Here is a 15,771-nt window from a genome sequence, read left to right as displayed (position 1 = left end):
GGTAGCTTTGGACCATGGACGCAAACAATCCATTTCGTGATCCCACTGTGGACGCGCTAAACCGATTTTATTATATCTGTTTTGTAATATCGGTTTAAGCTACTTCGAAATAATCGTGCAGTGTAGACATACCCTTAGTTGACACACACATGCATACTTGGGCTCAGCTAATCAGGCTTTAAAAGAAGGTACTTTATTTCCCTTTGAAGGGCATTTTGCATTAAGACACAGTTTTGGTCTATGTTGATTTAAGAAGGTTGATTACTACCAAGGTTTCAATTCAGTTCAGTGAGGTTCTCGTGGCATGGCAAGATACACAAATGTTGGCAAAGTACAAAATAAAGAGGTAAGCTCTGTCCAGGAAAGGGCTACAATCTTTGTTGAGGGGTTTATCCTCTGTGTCCATTTGTCATTATTGTCCATTCCTGATTTGGTGGCAGGATGCTACACTTAAATCCAGTCACAAATACATGTGAATATAGGGCTTTCCTCTCAGCAGCTTCTGGAACATTATGGTCTGGATCCAGCTCCCATGAAAATCAATGGCAAAAGCCTCATTGACTTCATTTGGGCCCTATGCAGCAATTCACATACAATTATTGCTAACACAGCTCAGTGACTAGTCAATTGTAATATCTATGAGAATTTTAAAATGGAGCATTTTATCAGTTTTACTTCTTACATTTGCACTGCCTCAGACACTTGCCACCATTTTTATTTAATTAGCACCACAATTGTATTAACACCATGTTTTTTATATTTAATTATGCTCAGGCATTATCCCAGCTACATCAGCTTGTTTTGTGTAATTAGCTCTCTACTTTAATACAAATTAATATCACCAGAGAATGGCACCAGAAATAGAGAAAAAGAAGAGATCTAATTTAATGGAAATAACATCAAATGATAACACACCTATCTTTCCTTAACATGTTGTAAACAGACAAGGCGGGTGAGGTAATATCTTTTATTGGACCAACTGCTGTTGGTGAAAGAGACAAGCTTTAGAGCTACACTGAGCTTCTCTTCTCCAATAAAAGAGATTACTTCCCCCCACTTGTGTCTCTCTATCCTTGGACAAACATGGCTACAATAACACTGCAAACACCATGTTTTGGGGGCTGGTTCTGTAAGATGTCCCATCAATTTACTCACACAAGAAAAGCCTGAAGAATTGGAATTTTGATTAGCAACTTTATAATGTTATGACTATTTCTCACTGATACAGTGCAAAGAGTTAACTTAGTCTCCTGCCATATCAGTCAATTTAATCTGAAAAGAATGGGAGGAAGATTGGTTCCGGGTATCTGGTAAACATTCTCTTTATCACTGAGCTTAAGAGTATCCCTAAAAGCCCTTTCTCACTTCAACTGCAGTCACAGGAAGTTTAAGGAGCATTCAGATTATTTGAAGTGACTGGGTATGTAAGTATCAGAGGGGTAGCCACGTTAGCCTGGTTCTGTAAAAAGCGACAGAGTGTCCTGTGGCACCTTATAGACTAACAGAAGTATTGAAGCATAAGCTTTCGTGGGTGAATACCACTTCATCAGACACATGTGGTGGAAATTTCGAGAGGCAGGTATAAATATGGTTATGTAAGGTTTATGATGTTCTTTTCAACTCCAAGGTTTGTTTAGTGTTTCTCTCTCCTCCATATAAAAGGTAATGAACCTGAAGCACTAACTTCTTTCTCCAGTTTGATCATGGGAAGTACAGCAAGACACAGCTAATTTCTGCACAAAAAAAATAAATTTTGCTTGTCATCCTTGTTTGTACCACTTAGAATTGAGCAAATACAAAAAATGGTTTTGAATGAATATTTGCTTCAGTTATGTTTGTACCTTCCTTTTGCATATACATTTGAATAAGTTGTATCAGTGAAAATGTTTGTGGAGACAGAATATGAAAGCTAGACACACAGGTGTGTGTATGTGAATTGGTTGCACATTCACCCAATCACAGAACAGAGATGATGTGGTATAATTTATCTCACCATTCATTATTAAATAACACATCTTGATTTTTGAATATTGGGCAATCCAGAATACAAACATTATGACACGAAATCTGTTGAATAAATTTGAGGATATTATGATCTGCCTGTCTACATCCCACAAGCAGAAGAACATAGCCCCACTTGCTGAATAAGTTATTCACTGAACTCTATTTAAAATCAGAAGTTAGAAGTGAAAGACGTATCGATAACTACCAACCAGGAGCATGACCTTGTTCCAAGTGCATTCTTGTGTACTTTATCTAGTGCTATTTCATGAGGGGTGGGGCTCTTATCGTTGCCTTTTGGACACTATTCAGCAGCATAATAGGCCTCTCCATCCATCCTTAATTTTCCTTTGCTCAGTTTCACCCCATAACTCTTAGTTGTAGACCACTAGTATTACCCTCAACCAGCCAATCTCAAACTTTATCCACTGACCTTTTCCTGATGTCCCTCAGAATTTTTTGGTGGCCCTCAGAATGAAGCATTTGAGGAATAATACTGGGGGTGGTTGGGCATTTAGGGGAAGAGGAGGGACTTGGAGGCATTTGTCATGTATGAAGTTGTCTTTCTAACAAAAGAGCTGGAAAAATACTGTGGTAAACAACAACTTATGATGGATAAACCTCAGAAAGTTCCATTCAGATATTAATCCAAACCCCTTTGCTCTGCAGAATCATACTAGAAATTTCATAACAGCATGAGTCATGGTGCTTCCTGCCTGATCAGAAATACAGCAAGAACAGTCTTTCTCCCATTATTATTTTGTTATTTCTGGTTCTGGTTCCAGCCACAGCCTGGAACTAAGGAAAAAAAAAATGGAAAATAAACATAAAATGTTAATCTATCATTTTAAAAAAAATCCAAAAAAAAAGTTCTAAGCAGTAGAGCTGGGCAAATAATTCATTTTTTTTTGTTTTGTTTTGTTTGGTGGCCAAAACCAAAACAATTTCATTTCATGTCCAATGAAAGGTAACTTTATTTTGGTTAAATCTAGCTACTTTTATAAACAAAACATCATTTTAGAAACAAAAACAAATCAAAACATTCAGAAAATGTAAAAAAATCATTTCTACTTTTTTGGAAATTCTTCTCCCTTCCCCTGCCTCCCAACCAAAATTATTTATTCACAAATTTGGGTTGAATTTGGCAGCATCTGTTGACCTGAAACTGCATGTTTTCAACAAGTAAACTATTCACCAAAAGTCTTTCACTCAGCTCTACATAGCAGATAACGGAGCCTGGACTGATGACAAACAGGAATGCAGGAGGTGAAAAAAAATCAGCTGGACCAACTAAATATATATAATGTTAGTCCATAATCTCACAACCTTTCGGAAAGTTCATGCAAATTATGTTTATACTTCAGCTGGTAACCAAATGATCTCCAATCCTCTTGTCATAAACAGATGGTTAAGGGTTAATGTCTCTTTTACTTGTAAAGGGTTAAGAAGCTCAGTAAACCTGGCTGTCACCTGACCAGAGGACCAATAGGGAGACAAGATACTTTCAAATCTTGGTGGATGGAAGTCTTTGTTTGTGCTGTTTGTTTTGTTCGTTGTTCTCTCTCGGAACTGAGAGAGATGGGACATCATTCCAGGTTTTCCCAATCTTTCTGAATCAGTCTTTCATGTTTCAAAATAGTAAGTAATAGCCAGGCAAAGCGGATTAGTCTTATATTTGTTTCTTCAACTTGTAAATGGTGTTTTTGCTGGAAGGATTTTTACCTCTGTTTGCTGTAACTTTGAATCTCAGGCAGGGGGGGTGGGTCCCTCTAGTCTATATGAATCTGAGTACCCTGTAAAGCATTTTCCATCCTGAGTTTACAGAGATAATTTTTACCTCTTCTTTCTTTAATTAAAAGCTTTCTTTTTAAGAACCTGATTGATTTTTCCTTGTTTTAAAATCCAAGGGATTGAGTCTGAACCCCAGGGATTGGTTGGGGGAAAACAGGGGGAATGGTTTAAAGTTCTCTTTGTTTTGAAGATCCAAGGAGTTGGATCTCTGCAAGCCTCTCAAGGCAACTCAGGGAGGGGACAGTCTGGGGGGAAAAGGAGGGGAATGGTTAATTTCTCCTTGTTTTAAGACACAAGGGATTTGGGTCTTGGGTTCCCCAGGGAAGGTTTTGGGGGGACAGAAAGTGTGCCAGACATTAACTTCTGGCTGGTGGCAGTGTACCAGATTTAAGCTAGTAATTAAGCTTAAAAGTGTTCATGCAGGTCCCCACTTCTTGAACTCTAAAATTCAAAGTGGGGAAAAAACCTTGACACCTCTACTAACAAACCAATCAGATTGAATTTACTGGCCATTTGACAACATACTTACCTTGTACAGACACAAATCAAAAGAAATGTCAAAGAACTACCAAACGCAGGGGTTTTCTCTGACATTTTCAGGGTTCTGACATAGCTAAACATAATAAACAAGACCAAGAAGAAATCTGGTCAGACCCTGTAAGCATCATGATATCCCCTGGGTAGCCATCTTTGGGGTTTACCTGTTAAAAACAGCAGCTCTAGAGAAGAATTGACAAACTGTAGTTCAATTAGTGATGGGTGAGCCTCAGAAGTTACAGAGATTCAGTTCAGTTTGGTAAAGTACCCCAGATGTTCAAAGGAGGGCTTCTGCCGCCAATTCTGCTGCCAGATGTTGCTCTGAAGGCAGTTAAGAGCTATGAACAGCTGCAAAGCTACCAGTGGCGAATTCCCTAGGACAGGCACTTCACTGAGCCACCACAAGTGCCCTTATGCCAAGTCCTGGTGCGGAGAAGATGGAGCCAGGAGGGGACCGGGCTATAACGCACTCGGCTGTGTCCATTCTAATTTGCACCACAAGCCATAGGCAGAAAGGGAGAGGCTCTGTAATTCAGAGCAGCCCCAATGGGCTACACAAATAATACTGGGGGCGGGAGGAGCATTTCTTCCCCCAGAGTAGCCTGCAATCAGGAGATACTTAAAGCCACCTTTGTCCTCCTGGTCTGTGCCAGAATTTGACCTCATGTGCTTATCTGAACTTCTTAGTTCTGCACAACTTTCCTGGAAATCTTGCAGGAACAACCCCTCTCACATTTTTCTGGCTCTTCTTCTCCAGACTGAAACCAGGGCTTGCTGAGGTGCATGAAGATGAACGCTACAGGGACACTAAAGGTTTTGTTCCGCTTTGGTTCAAGATATACATGAGGGCCAAACTGTATTTGCTGAGCTTGCCCCTCATATTGAATGCACTGTAATAGGATTTTGCACTGTAATTGTGCTGTGCATCTAGATACTTGTTTGCGTTTACAAGAGCATGCTTGCTCAGTACAATATTATTACACCGATGGACCAAATTACAAATACAGTTCAGTAAAGGGCTAAAATGCCAAAGTTACACAATGGTCCCAATGGGGCTGGTGTCCCTACAGGCCAGACTGACCCAGCACCTGCACAGGTCCACATGACTGGGAGAGCACAAAGAGTTTCTCCCCACTTGTGCTCCCATTCTGGAGCCTGTGATAGTTTCACTCCCAGTGGCCTGTGAGCACAAGACCTGATCCAGGCTAATGGATGAGGATGTAACTCTCCTTCTCCACTAGCCGGGCACAGTGAGGAGCACATGCTGCACCACATTTAAGTGTAGAAGAGCTTTTCTGCATTGGTGATTTGCTCTGGTTACAACCATTGATGGCCAGGGCCTGCTCCAGGTTTTTTGCCGCCCCAAGTGGCGAAGAGAAAGAAAAAAAAAGCAACAAAAAAAAAAGCCACGATCGGCAGCACTTCGGTGGCTGCTCTATCGCCACTGCTTCATTCTCTGGTGGCAATTCAGTGGCCAGTACTTCCCTCTGAGAGGGACTGAGCGACCCGCCACCGAAGACCCAGAAGTACCACCCCTTTCCATTGGCCGCCCCAAGCACCTGCTTCCTGCACTGGTGCCTGGAGCCAGCCCTGTTGATGGCTTAGCCACAGGGGTAGCTGTACCAGTGCACACTCCTAGCGTAGACAGGCAAAATCACTATAAAATACAATTTTCATCAGTGCGGTTCACCAGAGTTGCAAGCAGAGATAAGGGTGCAAATCATGGCTGACAGCAGTTTATCCTATCTATAGTAGGGATTTGCTGCTGCACTTGTGGCTGGCCTTCAACAGGAGAAATCACCAATGTAGGAAAGGTGTCTTCCCTGCTGTGTATGTGCATTTCTAATGATAAAACATTAAGAACCAACTTTTAGATCAGAAACCTGCAGCAAAGGGAGCTTCTGCTAACTTCATAGATTTGATATCCCAATGTTCAAACATACATTTTCAAAAGATGCCTCCCTCTTAAAGATTTCTTTTTAGTATATTAAAAGCACTCCCAGCTAAAATCCCATGTTAGCACTCTCTGCGGAGAATGGTTGATCACTTCAGTAACAGCCTGAGTTACTTTAGAGATTAAGGACGCAGTTGTTCGGTATTGTCCACTCTATTTACTAACTAATTTGTTCTGGAAATAATAAATATGGGGAAGAAACCTGTTCTCCAGAACACCGTTGCAGGAGATAAGATTAGAATGATATCAAGAGGCTTTCAGCAAGACTTTATGCAGAATCTGTGTAAACGTTCATATTGCAATACAAATTATGCAGTCAGTCCTGCTCCCCATGAAAACAATGGATGCTTTGCCACTGACTTTAAAGGAAGCAGGATCAGGCCATGTCTGAACTAAGCTGTTCAAGAACTTCCATTACACAGGAAATTCTGCAATTTCATCATTTGCAAAAAAGAAGAAAAACATTTTAAATTTGCTGAAAAACAAACTTTTTTAAAAAACACATCCTTCCCAGACAGTCAAAACATTGCATTCTATATAAACCAAAATATTTTATTTCAAATGGGACTTTATTTAATATTATAATTTGGAATATAAAATTGATTTTCATTTTGAAATGTGTTTCAAAATGATCAAGAGGTTCCATTCCACTTCCATTCCAAGTGTTATCAGAACACTTCATTTTGATTTTTTTTCTAAATGAAGTTTCATCAGAACTGACATCTTCCCACAGATCATTTTGATTTTGACAAATCAGCATTTTCTGATGAAAAACTGTTGCACTGGAAAATTTTCAACCAGCTCTAATTATGCTTTATTAAGGTCACCCTTTTTTTTATGTTAATCTAAACATAATATTAAGAGTTAAGTGATTAATAGCTGTTATGAGCACGTTACAGACATAAGTAATACGTTTTATAGATGGTTATACACATATAAGAAGATGATGTTATGGATGTTATAAGCAGCCTCTTGCCCATTCAGACTCTACAGCAATTAACCATTTATTAACTATTTAAACTTAGTCTATTTATAAATGTATCTTAAATATAAATTACGGTCACTTTGTTCTATTTCTACACTACTACGTTTGCATAACTTGTTACAGACAAGTAAAAGCTATGGGACCTAACTCTATTGTTTCACACCAGTTTGACACTGGTGTAAAACCAATGTTGTTACAGTGGAGTAAAACTTGTGTAACATAATAGAGAATCAGACCCCTAATCCCTGCCTGGAATCTTTTGCAATCTCATTTATGTAAGACAGGACATGACACAGGAAGAGATGACAAGCAGCAAGGGGGTGGTAACAGGAGGAAGATTTATGCACTAGAAGGTCATGAGGTTGCTTGTTTTCACATTGACCGACTTAATGTACTGTTTAAAGGCCATGGCAGCGAAAACAAATAATCTGTCAGGCTGACTTTTTATTTGTCGAGACCTGGCTGAAACTGTGTGGCTTGGTCTGTCCCCAAGTTGGGACAGAGATGGCAATTTCCTGCAGTATCTTTGGACAGTCTTACTGTACTTAGTTGAGGTGTCATTGTGGGCCAGGGACTGTAAGTAATTCCATGGGGGAGGATGACCACAGCTCCTCCAGGAACTAAGAACAGTGTGGGGGTGATTAGGCAAATTCACTCAGGTTGTAACACTGCCAGAGAAGTATCACCACCTGAAAAGACTTGCCTATACTAGTTCAAAATGGATTATCCAAAGACCAAACAGACAAAGAAAGGACTTTTGGATAAATATTCTGAGTTTAAACCTATTCAAGGATTTCTTTCTGATCCAGCAAATGGACAGGACCTTCAGTTAAGGGGGTGCCCTGTCCTTCCTGGGAAGGACTTTGGCCTCCAGAGGCCCCGTGATGGGTGACCTCTGGTAAACTTTTAGCATGCGTATCGTTTCTTTGATTGTTTTTAATGTTTTCTCTGTAATGCTTTCGTCTTAAGAATAAATGTGCTTGTTTATAAAGGGCTGTGTGGTAACGCATGACTGCTGGCTATTATGCTGCCCATAAGCTTATGAAGAGAAGCACTGCACAGACACTGGCCTATTTAGGCAGTCTGGCTTGCCGGGGGTACCACAATGTCAGCAGGGACCTGTGCTCCCTGGAAAAACCATAGACAGAAGGGAGATACGGGTCTCTGCCCCAAAGAGGTGACAGCTGAGGAGCTGGGAATGCAGAGTGAGTGCCCTTGGTAGACCATAAGAGGGAAATACAGGTGCAGTTGCCCTGAACTATTGTGACACTTCCCGGAGGCACGCAGTGTGATGGGCTGTACAAAACCCACACTGGGGAACAGAGAGCTAAGGAGAAGTTCTGGGCCCAGGGGGCTGCACCCCAAGGAGGCTCCACTCAGTTGCATCTGCTGGGTGATCTTAAAAGGCTACAGCACAACTCAGTGCAAGGGAGCAGACCTACACTAATGGCTCCTGCAGGGATACTGCAGGAGTTCCATGTTGCCCCGAGAAGACCTTAGTATGGAGCTTCAGGCTGCTGCTGGAAAGACAGAAGAGCACCTGCCCACGAGCGAGAGGGAAGACTCTCTGGACTCCTTTCAGTTGAGTATACATTGCAAGTCAACAGCCAGGCCCCCAGTGGCCCACTGGAGAGGCAGGGGGTGTGCTAGGAAGTGTCCCAGGGAGCAGGCTTGGTGAGACTCCTGCTCACCTGAACTGCCAGCCCCAGGGCCAGGGGTTGGAACCCAGTGGAGTAGGAGGATCTGGGTTTCCCTACTGCCAACCTCCAAGGGAGTATAGTGAGCTAGTGGTCTAACCACTAGGAGAGCCTCACCACCACCACACCAGGGTTGTGAGGCACCTCGCTACCACCTGCCCTTAGCATGAGGCAGGAGATCCCTGACTCCGCCAGTCACTGACAACACAAGCACTCCCTGAGAGTTCTGCGCAGGCCCCACTGTCACTCTACAGGTGAGCAATAAGCACACTCCAACACCCAAGCCCTCCTAAGCATCCAGGCCTTAGTCCACTGGACACTTGTGACATTCACAGATTCACTGCTTCCAAAAAAAGGGCAGTCCCCTGCTTACCACATCCACCTCAGATCACTGCTCCACTTAGCACACACAGCACTTAGATCTGTTTATAGTGAAATCAAGTGTAAGTTTATTTAATAGAGTGCAGAGATTCAAGTGATAGCAAGTAGTTGTATTGGAAACAAATGGCTACATTAATCACATGCATTCTGGCACCTAGACTTACTTAACTAGATACTTTCATGTCTAACAGAACAATGATCACACAAAGTTCTTCCAACGTTTCACAGCCAGGGTTGGCTGTGATCTTCCATTCATGAGACAAGTCATGCTGTTAGCATGCCTCCGAGGTGAAAGATCCGAGTGTCTGTTTCCACACCGAGACACATCGGAACAATCCATTGTCCTTATTCATAAACAGGATGCCCCCCTGCTGGTTGCTTTTCCTGGTACACAACACACAATGACCAGATAGGGAGATAATTGTCACCCCCTCTCTGAGAGGAAACGAGACACATCATCTCCTGGTTACCTGACATAAGAACATAATTTTCAGTATAGGTACATAATTTCTTTAACATTATCTGTACATATATTTTGCAATGATTATGATGACCAGTGGGTAGAGATCTCACTTGTCCCTTTAGTAAATCATTATGCATATATCCAACCCAAGGAATCCCAGTAAAACTACTGCATCCTCTGCTATTTGGCACCAAGAGGTCCGGTCCCTAGATTACAACTGTGGCACAGGTACATTTTTTAAAAAGCAATAAATATAAAAAGCAGTGACCATGCAAGCTTACACACATCACCTTGACTCAGATGGATCATCACTAAGAGAGAAAGGGCAATTTGGTCTCTACGGTTATTTCAATCTTTGGATGCTTCCTTGCTTCCTACCAGAGTGTCAATTGGTGCTCATGATGATGGCAGCTTTCGTAATGTGGACACTGACTATTAGAACTGAAGCCACCAAATTTCACGTAGGTCACTCAACAGCCAGCAGATGGCTGTGATTTTAATTTCTACTGAAGTAAGGTCCAATCATGAAAACTCCACACAAGCGTTCCTCATTCACACAAGCTAACCCATTGACTTTTGTGGGGCTGCTCATGTGAGCCGCAGGATTGGGCTCAAAGTTTAAATTTCAGCCAAAACCCTTACAGGCGAAATGGTCTGTTTCCCATTAACAGCCCCCTCAGCCATCCAGACTCCTTTTTGAACACTGTCTTTGTTAACAGATTTCAGAACATGCAACAATGCTGTGTCCAATGTAAGGTGCTACATAACGCAATATAGAAAAGTTCTTCAGAATCTCCAGAGCTGCATATACTACGTTAACTTCTTTTATTAGATTCAAAGCTCCAGTAATATCCTCAAACATTTATGCATTTCTAATATGGAGTGCAAGCTCCCCTCAATCCCCCTTTCAAATTTCCTATCACAAAAGTGAAAACAAAATATCACTCTCTGCATAGCAGATTCTGTGACTTGAGCTGTAAAGCCTTGGAGACTGCTCAGGTTCAGCTGTTAAGAGCATCAATTTCCTATTCAGGAATACTATGCAGAAAGAATGAAAGATAACCTACAGCACAATTTATTGCCCCAGAACAACCTTCTCAACTCCAGGCACAACCATAATTATTGGTAAGAAAGGCACTGTCTGTTAGCAGCATAATAATGATTTACAATGCATTCCCCTTCAGGATGCAAGGCCTTTAGCAGTCATAAATACAGGGGGCATATGTTCTGAAGTAAAGCTTGTAAGAGCACAAGAAGTTAAAGGGATGTTTTACAACAAGAAGTATGTTCTCTTCCATTACACTTACACTGTCCAGTCACTGCACTTAGAGATTTTGACACATATCCAGTTAAAAACAGCCACGATTATGATAATGAGAAAGAAAAGAGTATATCCAAGTAGAAGCTTTATCATTTGAGATATCCCAACAGGTGTTTCTGGTTTACAGAAGGAGAGAGAACTTTTCTATATTAGAAATGTTGGATTGATTTAGTTAAATTGAATTAAAGTAGGTCTTGTTGGTTAAAGTGGAGCAAATCCCAAAAGTAGATGCTCTTAAGATGATTCAAATCTCACTTAAAATAGTTTAGGTTAGCAAGGAAAAATTAACAAATTTAGCAAAACCAATTTAAGCAGAGGTTATAGCAGTTTAAGTACATCTACACTATAAGTTTGCTCCAATTTGAAATTGCTTTAGTTAAACTGGTGTAATTTTTCTAATTCAGACAAGGCCAGATATTATAAAAGTGACTGCCTTATAAATGTCATTTCCAAACTACCTGAGACATTTGGAACTCAGAGAGTTCTATCGAGTCCTAAAGATGTACAGGTTGTAAAAGTCACTGGTACATGTTAAAACAAGAACACCACTGTATTAAAAATAGGTAGCATAATAAAGATGGATACTAACACATTATATGAAATGCAAAACTAAAGAAGTAAAGATTAAATGTGTATGTGTGTGTGGTCTGTGTTGTGACAGACTTCCACATGGACTTGAAAGACAGTGGGACAAATTCAGCTTTGCTCTGTGCACAAGTCCATTAGTTTCAATACAATTGCATCCATTTATTCTAGGGCTGAATCTGGCCCATCGTGGCTTTTTGCAGGTGAGCAATGGCGCAAGATGCCCCTTCCCTTCATGTAGGGCTGGTTTGGTTGAGCTTCTAGTGTCCCAAGAGAAACTGGATACTATATTCCTATTTGTTGTCTTATCTACCTTAAGCCCCAGTCCTATAATTGGATCCATATAGGTGAACCCTTGGCATCTGTGCTGAGCCCCGCTTACTTTAATGTGGTTTTTCACTGGTCGTTTCATGCTGATCCAGTTGTAGAATCAGGGCCTAGATTTCCAGTTTCTTTTTCTTTAAAGCACTGTATAAATTTAAAGCACCATAATCATTATTTCTGATAATGGTGTTCTATATGGGATCAGGGATAGTTAGGGAACCTTTAGCTAAGATTTTTGTAAGTAGGGCCAATGGATTAAAGTGGAGAACATACGGAGGATACCACAAGTGGTCGAAAGATATTTCTATAAGCCAGCCAGGAAAGCATTTGTCAGGAACACTGCTCATTCTTTTCCCAGAAGCCCCCACAATCCTGAAATTCTTATTTTGGGGACCCCTTCTCCTTGCTCCAACCCAGAGTAATCTCAAAGGGCTTGACTGTCACAATCCCTTTCTGACCCCCTACTTACTTTCTTGCTTGGCCAAGAAAGGGCTGCTCACATTGCACTCCAGCCATGGGGCTGAGTCTCTCTCTGTGAACAAGTAGACAGGGAGGTGGTGGAGAGTGAGAGGAGTACGTTTGAAAGCAACACATTATTATTATTTTTTGTATTGTAGTAGACCCAGAAGCCCCAGCATGGACCAGGACCCCATAACACTAGGTACTGTACAAACATCTACTGCTCTCACGAGCACAACCTCCATTTCTACCAGATCTTTCTAAACTGTGTGAGAATAGGAGAGACTACCACCCATTTAGCAGTCTGATGAAATACATGATAGTCCTAAACTGTCTCAGCTGGTACAAACATCATCATACTGTTATGAAGTTTTCATAGCTCCCAAGAAAGTCAAAGTATTTAATAAATACTAATAAATTTGATTCCTAGCAAGGCAAGTGTTATTATTCTCATTTTATTGAAGGGGAAACTGAGGCACATAGAAAAACAATGACTGGCCCTAAGTTAAACAAGGAGTCCATGGCAAAGCCAGAAGCAGAACCCATATTTCCTGACTCACAGTTCTGAGACACATACATTTAAAAAAAATTATTAAAAATCTGTAAGTATTGGACCCTAATGTTAAAACATTTTATTCTCATGGGGAAACAGAAATAGTGTTTTCATCAAAGTGCAGCTCCAAGAGACAATAGGTCAATTCCCTATTAGTGTAAATAGACAAAACTCTACTGCAATAAATACAGCTGCATCTACTTACACAGGCAGAGCATTTGGTCCAATATCTCCTATTCAATTTGTTGCCTTCTATAAATAAAGTCTCATGGCATTCACCCCAGGAACTATTATCCTTCCTATCATAGCTGCTCCAGATTTAAACTCTGATAATCAATCACAAGCACTCCACTGCTTTTAAACTAGTAGTTAACTGAGATTTTTGCTTCCAGCAGATATCAGCTCATTTGATAATTTGCAGGTACTTTCAGAAACAGGTAGTTGTCCAGTAAATAAAGCAGAAGTGGTTTGATAAAAGATTGCTGAGAGGCAAAGGAATTCATTGAACAAATTAATGGTTCACTAGATCTTAATAAATCATCAGTTCCTTCCTCTGGGCTGTTGTGGGAAAAACTTAAAAGATGCCTAAGCGGCCAACTTCTCTCACTGGTGGGCAAGACTACAAAGAAAATTAGTTAAAGGAGTATAGGCTGTGAGAGGCAGAGAAGGAAACTGTAAGGTCAGAGAAACAGTGTATGGCCAACTGTGTTTAAAGCATTAGAAAATCCAGAGGGTTGGGGGGAGACTCGTGTTTGTAAGGTTCTGTTTCAGAACACAACTGAAAGGAGGAAGGAACCTGTAAAGTTCTGGAGCAATGGGTTAATAATCAGTGAGCCAAGTAAAAAAAGAAAAAAGAATGCAGACTAGAGGTTAATTGCGGCTGTCAGAGATGAGTGGTTACATGGACATGCTCATTTAAAATGAGGTGTTTGTTAGATATTATAGATCTTTACTGGTGGCAGGACTATAAGAAGAGATAGTGAAATGGATGGAAGCTCCTAAAGAACCTTGCCTCACCTGTGGACATGATGAAGCCAGTAAGAATGTGCATAGGTTTTGGATCCAGCAAGGAATCCTGGTGTGCCGTGCACTTGAGTTCACCACAGATGCAAGAGGACAAAAAGGTCAACAGAGCACTCATCAACCAATAGAGAGTAGGGCACTGAGCACCTGCCGTGGATTTATCTTAATTTGGAATACTGCTCAGCACGTTTCAGGATCTGTTGAGATGTTAGGTAGGAAAGAACAAACAAACAAACAAGAGAACTGCAATCATAGCTGTTAAAAGATTCTACCATCTGATGAATTTTTGGGTAGATCGAAATGAGTTGGTAATCTTAGTCCATCTCTTAGTGCAGTAATGACACAATTGTAAAAATGCCTACATCCATCTACTCTAGAGCTTATATTAATGGCAGCATGGGTGCAACTGGCCTGCTGCTGAAAGTGAGTAAAATATTACTTGTGTAGATGCACTCTGAGATGTGTACTCTGAAAGGGTACTGAAAAAAATGTAACCCAGTATACATTGTCCCTTTAAACAACTTCAGTTCAGGTTCAGGGGCATCCGCTACTAAAAACTGTTCAATTTCTTAGGGTATGGCTACACTTGAAACTTCAAAGCGCTGCCACGGCAGCGCTTTGAAGTGCGAGTGTGGTCGCAGCGCCAGCTCTCCCAGTGCTGCACTTACTCCACATCCTCTACAGGTATAGCTTGCAGCGCTGGGAGCCGGGCTCCCAGTGCTTCGGCATTGTTTACACTGAGGCTTTACAGCGCTGTATCTTGCAGTGCTCAGGGGGGTGTTTTTTTCACATCCCGGAGCGAGAGAGAAGGATTCTTTGCACGCGGATGATGTTCTAGAAATTAGGAGAGATATTTGGAAATGGAAAAGGTGAGAGATGGGTAACTAAAATGATAAGGGGTATGAAACAGGAGGAGAATTAACATGACTGGGTATTTCAGCTTAGAAAAGAGAGAGACTAGGGAGGATATGCTAGAAGTCTATAAAAATCTTGACTGGTGTGAAGAAAGTGAATAAGGAATGTTATTTATCTCTAACACAAGAACAAAGCAGTCAGTCCATGAAATTAATAGGCAGCAGGTTTTAAAAAAACAAAAGGAAGTACTTTTCACAATATGAAGTTAACTCATGGAACTCGTTGCCAGGGGATGCTGTGAAGACCAAAACTATAACAGGATAAAAAAGAACTAGATAAATTCCTGGAGAATAGGTCATCAGTGGCCATTAGCCAGGATGGTGAGGGATGCAATACCATGCTCTGAGTGTCCTAGCCTGTTTGCCAGAAGCTGGGAATGGGCAACAGGGAGGATCACTTGAGATTATTCCTGTTCTGTTCATTCCCCTCTGAAGCACCTGGCCTTGACCACTGTTGGAAAAGAAAACTGGCTATTTGGACATTGGTCTGCCCAGTTGACATTCTTATGTAAAAATTAATTATTATAATAAAAATGTTTAGTACAGAAACTCCTCACATAATGACTTCTCAAGATAGCAACAATGTGAGTAACTTGGCAAATATGCATTTTAAAAATCTTGGCCTACTAGGAAACATATTTATATGTTCCATTCCAGTCAATCTAGAGCTTCTGGAGCAAAGTCACTAAAATATAGTTCAAACAACAATGTTTATTTAAACGTGCCCTTATTTAAGCTGTCAGGTGCTTCACGTGAGTTCACTCCAGGTGGGGCAAGAAGGCC

Source organism: Chelonoidis abingdonii, chromosome 2 (assembly GCF_003597395.2).
Source record: "Chelonoidis abingdonii isolate Lonesome George chromosome 2, CheloAbing_2.0, whole genome shotgun sequence".
In the NCBI taxonomy this organism is placed as follows: Eukaryota; Metazoa; Chordata; order Testudines; family Testudinidae; genus Chelonoidis; species Chelonoidis abingdonii.
The sequence above is the reverse complement of the archived record's forward strand: the minus strand, read 5'-3'. Positions refer to the sequence as shown.